Genomic DNA, 8,843 nt, shown 5'->3' on the forward strand with positions numbered 1-8,843 from the left:
ACAGAAGACCTCCACTGCATGTGCTGCTGTGTTCTAGCTCTGGTAGCCAAGATGCCACGTCCTGCAGGAGATAGGGCCCCAGCCTTCACCCAAGAGGAATTGGAGTAGCTCGTGGAGGGGGTCCTACCCCCTGTATGGACAGGTGTATGGGGCACCAGTGCAGCAGGTGAGGCCAATGTGACTTTCCTCTCTGAGTGGTGAGTATGGGGGCCTTAGGACGAGTCAGAGTGACTGGAGTTTGGACCTGGGTTTAGGAGACTGAGCCTACTTGGATTGATGACATGTGAGTGTGGTTGTGAGATGTGTGCTGTCCACTGCTGTCCCTGTGATGCCACTCTACATGACTTTTCCCTTCTGTCTGTGTCATCCAGGCAGGTCAGCACCTATCAGAAGAAGGGGATATGGCGTGCAATCACCAAGCAAGTGCGGACCCTGGGTATCCATGGCTGGCGGAGCACCCACTGCAGAAAGAGGTGGAAGAACCTGAGACGCTGGGCCCGGAAGACTGGGGACGGTGTGGCCATGCAATCAGTGAATGGAAAGGCAGTTAGTTACAATGTGGTATCTGTGTTGTCAGCTACTCCCAAGATGTGCTAGACAGCACAAGCCACCTGGATCACAGCATCTGTGATGTCAGGCCATTGCAGTCAGTTGATGCCAAACATTGTGTCAGGGGTGAATGTTGGGTCCTCAATCTGCTGCCAGGTACTGTATGTGTAGTGAGGCAAGGTGGGCCAAGATGTCACTGTGCAATTTGACTATGACCTAGTTGGCATGCCAACTAGCCATGCTGGCTTCTGTGGTCCAGGAATAGTGTCTCTCTACGGGCATGTGAAGAGGGCAGGTTTGGTGGGTATGCCTCTCATCATGTACACGATTGCATCTGTGTCAGCTTCAGCGGGAAACGTGCATTGCTGAGGTGACCCCTCAGGGTGTTCCATTGTTGTAGCATGTGTAGGTGGGAGCATGGCGTGTCATAGCGTGGCATCAGATAATGAGTTAGTTACTCTCTGTGACTGTGGTGCTGGCATTACCGATTGCACCCTGTCTCTCTCTCCCACCCACCCTCTCTCCATGTGCGCCACTCCTCTGTTGCTGCAGGCAGGCACAGGCTCCCAGCGTCAGGATTGGCTGGGACGCAACTGTGTTGCTGGGCTGGAGAGAGCCTACTATGGCCCAAGACGGCCGGCTAAACACACATGTGCTCTGTGGGGGAGTGCTGTGCGCTTCCACTTACTCCTCGTCACCCCAGTGGCCCCGCCCCTTTATAAGGAAATGATAATAAACACTGTTTATGATAGTTTCCTTGTAAAGGTTTGCAGCTACTGGCGGGTGGGCAACGCTCCTCCGCCCTAATGGAGTAGCCGCCCCCTGCTCTCCCCTACAACTTGGTATAATTGGTTTACACCTGTTTGGCTTATTTAATTTACCTGTAAGGCCCTTGTAAAGTGGTACCATATATCCAGGGCCTGTACATTAAATGCTATTAGTGGGTCTGCAGCCCCGATTGTGCCACACACAGAAGTAGCCTTTCAAACATGTCTCCGGCCTGCCACTGCAGGGCCTGCGTGTGCAACTTACTGCCACACGGACTTGGCAAGTCAAACCACTTTCCAAGGCCTAAACTCCCTTCTTACTAAACTTAAGTAATCCCTAAAGTAGGCCCTATGGGTAGGGTGATGTATATCTAAAATGTAGGACATATTTCTTTATTCTCTTAGTTTCTCGCTACTGTGAGGGTCTGCTCTCCTCATAGGATTGCATTGGAAATGCCCTGATATATGTGTAACTGGTATCTTCTGTTCTATGAAGAATAGCGTGGACATGTGCAGTATGTTTGGAGGGGTAGTGAGAAATCCTGCTTATTGATGTAGGTGGATTTTGTATCATCATCCTTGTAGCAATGCCACTTTCAGAAAGTGGTCAATTCTCTGTGCTTACAACTCTGGTGCTTTTGCAGACTGGCTCCAATCCACATCTGGGGCACTGTGACAGCTCCACTTGGTGCATACTTTCCAGACAGTCATCACACAGGAAGGACTGGGTGTGACAGAAGAGGCATCTGCATGCCAATAGTCTTGATGGGTTAGGGAGAGGGAGGATCGTTCACACCTTACATGTGAATAGGCTGTGTCCTGCTGTAGGAAAGTACCATCTTGCCTAGCATGTTACCCCCATATTTCACTGTACATATGTTGTTTTAGTCTATGTGTCACTGGGACCCTGCCAGGCAGGGCCCCAGTGCTCATAAGTATGTGCCCTGTATGTGTTCCCTGTGTGATGCCTAACTGTCTCACTGAGGCTCTGCTAACCAGAACCTCAGTGGTTATGCTCTCTCTGCTTTCCAAATTTGTCACTAACAGGCTAGTGACTAAATTTACCAATTCACATTGGCATACTGGTACACCCATATAATTCCCTAGTATATGGTACTGAGGTACCCAGCGTATTGGGGTTCCAGGAGATCCATATGGGCTGCAGCATTTCTTTTGCCACCCATAGGGAGCTCTGACAAATCTTACACAGGCCTGCCAGTGCAGCCTGAGTGAAATAACGTCCACGTTATTTCACAGCCATTTACCACTGCACTTAAGTAACTTATAAGTCACCTATATGTCTAACCTTCACCTGGTGAAGGTTGGGTGCAAAGTTACTTAGTGTGTGGGCACCCTGGCACTAGCCAAGGTGCCCCCACATCGTTCAGGGCAAATCCCCCGGACTTTGTGAGTGCGGGGACACCATTACACGCGTGCACTATACATAGGTCACTACCTATGTATAGCGTCACAATGGTAACTCCGAACATGGCCATTCTGGCATTGGGGTGACAATTCCATGATCCCCGGGTCTCTAGCATAATACCCAGGTACTGCCAAACTGCCTTTCCGGGGTCCCCACTGCAGCCGCTGCTGCTGCCAACCCCTCAGACAGGGTTCTGCCCTCCTGGGGTCCAGGCAGCCCTGGCCCAGAAAGGCAGAACAAAGGATTTCCTCTGAGAGAGGGTGTAACACCCTCTCCCTTTGGAAATAGGTGTGAAGGTTGGGGAGGAGTATCTTCCCCCAGACTCTGGAAATGCTTTGATGGGCACAGATGGTGCCCATCTCTGCATGAGCCAGTCTACACCGGTTCAGGGATCCCCCAGCCCTGCTCTGGCGCGAAACTGGACAAACAGGGGAGGTGCCCAGAGCTCCTCCAGTGTGTCCCAGACCTCTGCCATCTTGGATTTAGAGGTGCTGGGGGCACACTGGACTGCTCTGAGTGGCCAGTGCCAGCAGGTGACGTCAGAGGCTCCTTCTGTTAGGCTCTTACCTCTCTTGGTAGCCAATCCTCCTTCCTTGTTAGCCAAACCTCCTTTTCTGGCTATTTAGGGTCTCCGCTTTGGGGAATTCTTCAGATAACGAATGCAAGAGCTCACCAGCGTTCCTCTGCATCTCCCTCTTCACCTTCTACCAATGGATCGACCGCTGACTGCTCAAAATCGCAACAAAGTAGCAAAGTCGACTACTAGCAACCTTGTATCGCCTCATCCTGCCGGCTTTGCTTTCTCAACTGTTTCCAGGTGGTGCATGCTCTAGGGGTAGCCTGCCTCCTCCCTGCACCAGGAGCTCTGAAGAAATCTCCCGTGGGTCGACAGAATCTTCCCCCTGCTAACGCAGGCACCAAAAGACTGCATCACTGGTCCTCTGGGTCCCCTCTCAGTCCGACGAGCGTGGTCCCTGGAACTCAGCAACTCTGTCCAAGTGACTTCCACAGTCCAGTGACTCTTCAGTCCAAGTTTGGTGGAGGTAAGTCCTTGCCTCACCACGCTAGACTGCATTGCTGGGTACCGCGTGATTTGCGGCTGCTCCGGCTCCTGTGCCCTCTTCAAGGATTTCTTTAGTGCACAGCCAAACCTGGGTCCCCGACACTCCTTCCTGCAGTGCACAACCTTCTGAGTTGTCCTCCGGCGTCGTGGGACTCCCTTTTGTGACTTTGCGTGGACTCTGGTTCACTCTTCTTCCAAGTGCCTGTTCAGGTACTTCTGCAGGTGCTGCCTGCTTCTGTGAGGGCTCCCTGAGTTTCTGGGCGCCCCCTCTGTCTCCTCCTCCAAGTGGCGACATCCTGGTCCCTCCTGGGCCACAGCAGCACCCAAAAACCTCTACAGCGACCCTTGCAGCTAGCAAGGCTGGTTTGCGGTCTTTCTGCATGGGAACACCTCTGCAAGCTTCATCGCACCGTGGCACATCCATCTTACAAAGGAGCAGTCCCTAGCTCTCTTCTTTCTTGCAGAACTCCAAGCTTCTTCCATCAGGTGGCAGCTTCCTTGCACCCTCAGCTGGCATTTCCTGGGCTCCTGCCCACTCTCTACACTGTCGCGACTATTGGACTTGGTCCCCTTGTCTTACAGGTACTCAGGTCCGGAAATCCACTGTTGTTGCATTGCTGGTGTTTGTTCTTCCTGCAGAATCCCCCTATCACGCCTTCTGTGCTCTCTGGGGGTAGTAGGTGAACTTTACACCTACCTTTCAGGGTCTTGGGGTGGGCTATTTTTCTAACCCTCACTTTTTTCTTACAGTCCCAGCGACCCTCTACAAGCTCACATAGGTTTGGGGTCCATTCGTGGTTCGCATTCCACTTTTGGGGTCTATGGTTTGTGTTGCCCCTATATCTATGTGCTCCTATTGCAATCTATTGTAATTCTATACTGATTGCATTACTTTTGTTGCTATTACTTACCTAAGTTTGGTTTGTGTACATATATCTTGTGTATATAACTTATCCTCATACTGAGGGTACTCACTGATATACTTTTGGCATATTGTCATAAAAATAAAGTACCTTTATTTTTAGTAATTCTGTGTATTGTGTTTTCTTATGATATTGTGCATATGGCACACCAGTGGTATAGTAGGAGCTTTACATGTCTCCTAGTTCAGCCTAAGCTGCTTTGCCATAGCTACCTTCTATCAGCCTAAGCTGCTAGAAACACCTCTTCTACACTAATAAGGGATTACTGGACCTGGCACAAGGTGTAAGTACCTCTGGTACCCACTACAAGCCAGGCCAGCCTCCTACACCTGCCCTCACACCATAGACAGATTACCCCCTACTTATGTCTGGAGACAGGGCTGGATTGAAAGGGTGTTGTGCTTGACTTGAAAAGACTCCTTTGAAGTTACACCCCTGAACAAAGGCATCTTTGCGTATAACGAGAAGGGCCCATGCCCCTGATAGAGAGAGCACTTTCGGAACTGGGACCGAACCTCTGCCAGAAGGACTGCAGGACTGGACAAAGGTGTCATTGGGGCTGCTCCTCTTTTGTTGCCCTGCTGACTGGTGTTTGCTGGGTGGCCCCAAAAGACTCATTCTCTGCTTCTCTTTTTGTTGCCCTTTTGCCAGCCTGCTCACTGACTCTGCCCCAGTTAGGGCACTGCTGTGGTGCCACAGGGAAACGTCACCTGATTAGTTGTGCTGACCTGCCTGCGCTTTTGTGCCTCCCACCCTCTTGAGTGCTTCACTAGGAGCCCAGCGCAGGAAGGGTGCTGTTTCCTGCTCCTTGGGATCATCTATAAACCATACTGGAGAAGACCCAGCCTTTGGTGTGCGGTAGCACATGAAGAGCACTTTCCTAGTTATCGCCATAACGCGGGTGAAGCACCTCAATCTGTGAGGGGGCAGGGGAAACACAACACGCTTCACAAAGCTGCCACGCTGCGGCAGGAGGAACCTGGCCAGACCCAGGACCACCATGTCACAGGAGGCCCCCCTCAGAGGGGCCCGTCAACTGGATCAGCTGGCCGCACGCCAAGACACTCCGATGGACCCCAGGGGTGTGGAATTTATTAAAATATCTACTTGTCCAGTGGACAGGTTGCTTCTCAAATCTACTTGTCCTGTAAAAAGATCTACTTGTCCCTTTGGTGCCATGTAGTGTGGCGACAAATTATGGCAGCAATCTCATTATGTAAGTGCTCTGATAATAGCCTCTCTGATTATGCCAGGGCTACTACCATAGTAGGGCTTAAATACTTGCAGTTTCAATCCCTACTGTAACAATTTCCTTATTTTGCCACCTTTCTGCAGATCTGCATACTGGGGCTGGAGGAAGCAGTAAGCAATAGTTCTAGGGCTGGAATGCCTTTGAGTCTGCAAACCTACTAACCTGCATGTTTTAAAGATTTTTACCAGCTTCTCTCTAATATTTTCCCATAATAAGAAAGGTTGGACATTTACTCCTGACAATGGCAGAATTAGAACTTCTTCCATGGTTGGGAAGAAAGTGGCTGGAGGGAAAATGAACTTGCAAATGCTCAATAGATTTTTACATGAGCAAATCTACACATCGTATTTACCCATGCTAAAATACAGTTCACAAATATTTTATAGGGTACAACATATACCATGGGTGCACTTTTGTGACTTTCTTTAAGAATTTGGGGCCACATGTAGGTAGGTTCAGATTTGCGACCTGCAAATTGCGAGTCGCAAATCCGAATGTAGGATGATGTCCCTGACACCATCTGTGATTCGCAAGGGCTTCGCAAATGCCCACCTCATGAATAATCATGAGGTGGGTCGCAATTTGCGACCCCCTCGCGAATGGCGGCCCTCACAGGGATGGTGGCCTGCTGGAGACAGCAGACCACCATGTCTGCGACTGCTTTTCAATAAAGCAGTTTTTTTTTTTGTAATGCAGCCCGTTTTCCTTAAAGGAAAACGAGATGCATAACAAAAATGAAAAATGAAACGTTTTCGTTTCATTTTTTCAGAGCAGGCAGTGGTCCACAGGACCACTGCCTGCTCTGAAAAAATGTTTACAGTGACATTCACAATGGGGAAGGGGTCCCATGTGGATCCCTTCCCTTTTGCGAAAGTGTTAGCACCCATTTGAAATGGGTGCAAACTGCGATTGGTTTGCACCCGCGTTCGCGGTCACAAAACAATCCTACATTGCACTGCGAGTCGCAATTAGGAAGGGAACACCCCTTACTAATTGCGAGTTGCAAACCCGTTTTGCGATTCGGTAACCAGGTTACCGAATCGCAAAACTGGGTTTGTGCATCGCAGTGTGCTTTTTGCATGTCGCAAACAGCGAAAGTCGCTGTTTGCGACATGCAAAAAGCTACCTACATGTGGGTCTTGGTCCCTAATTAGGTCTGGTGTTAACAAAGACATTTTGTTTTTATTAAACTTCTATTTCTCTCTCTTTCCGCCGGCTTTACTGTGAGTGATCGCATTCTGCTCTTCCACAAGGAGCATATTGCCACACAAAGTAGTTTTGTTCAGTGTCAGGAACTACAGTGGCAATCAGTGACGTAACTAAACTGGAGGGTGCCCCTTTGTAAAGAACATGGAGGAGCCCCCTCTCCAGACTCACTCAGGGCAGGTGCTGTGCTGAAGGGGCCCCCTGGAGGGCGGCTGCGGGGCCTTTGTTATGCCGCTGGTGTGCTTTTAGAGAGTTCAAAAACTTTTTTGGGGGGGTTTGCCAGTGTTTGTTACAATGTTGAGGGCCTGGTAGCTCCCACAACAATAAAGTGTTACAAAAGCCATGTCAAAACAAGACACGCATTGATGAAACTAAAAGACTTATAAAAATATGTCAGATCAGTTGGCTTTGTCAGTGTTTGTTTATTTTCATGCTTCCCATAATCGTGTTGAAAATGGTTACACTGATTTTCCATTAGAAATATTTTTGGGAAATACTAGCATGCATCAACACATTTTACCAAATGACACTTCATTTGCATATAATCAGAGAGCATTCTGGGAGCATTATACTTAGCCTCATAGCCTAAACTTTTCAAACATGTGTATACACGTTTTTTTTTTTTTGTACTGGAACCAACGTCAGTAGTGAAGTGTGACCTTAAAACATTTATTTACAGCACTCACCCTAATAATGAAGACTTTCAAATAATGAACCATAAATACAAGTTCGAACAGCATTATCTTTTGGAAACACATTAACTCAACTGCAGAGAGTTCCACTCTCTGTAATCAGGCAGCCAAAGGGTTTGTGCTGCAGGGGGTTGGGCCTACTTGTCCCAAGGACAAAGTAAACATAAAAACTTGTAGCCCTTGACCCCAAACAAGATGTCCCGGGCGTCGGGCGATAGGAATTCCACATCCCTGGACCCTTCCTGGAGCAGCTGAGGAGTGAAGCTGCGTTTGTCTTCAGGGGCGTTGCTGGGGTGATGAGAAAGCTGCCAGCGGACCTACCGCAAGGAGGGACTCTGCAGCGTCACCAAAGAGGTACCGCTCCACTGCGTGCCCACGGGCAGAGGCCTCACCTAGAGACCTGCTGGGTGGAGTAGGCGCATGCCAACTCTCCTACCGTAACTGTTCTAACAGGAGTGCAAGTGCCCCAGATCTTTGTGTCTGTCCCAGTCATTTGTAGGACCAGTACACCGGATGGTGAGAGATCACCATAGTAATGTCCTGGGTGCTACAAAGATGTGCTGATATTTCACTGGTTTTCCTCTCTCTCTCAACCAACTGCAGCATTTCAGGAACTGATGCCATGATATAGGTTGTTTCTGCCTTACTAGGTTAACATATCTCTTTCAGGATTTGTGGGTGGATCGGGGGAAGGTATGGAATGTTTTATGACTTATGCAATATGGGAATGTTTCTCTCTATGTGCTTTCATAAAGATGATAATCTGGCACACGTCTCCACCAGTTTGGACTCTCATCAGGGGGAGTAGGTGGAAAAGAGCTTGGACTTGTCCCGCTTTTAGATGCCACCACCACCAATCTTTCAGGGGAGGGGTGCAGAACAAAAACCCAGTGTTGCCAAGCATGGCAGTGACAGGTTTGGCTGAAGCCCCCGCCCAGGATGGAGAACTAATGTCAGGACTCTGG

The sequence above is a fragment of the Pleurodeles waltl genome, chromosome 3_1 (genome assembly GCF_031143425.1).
Source record: "Pleurodeles waltl isolate 20211129_DDA chromosome 3_1, aPleWal1.hap1.20221129, whole genome shotgun sequence".
Taxonomy (NCBI): domain Eukaryota; kingdom Metazoa; phylum Chordata; class Amphibia; order Caudata; family Salamandridae; genus Pleurodeles; species Pleurodeles waltl.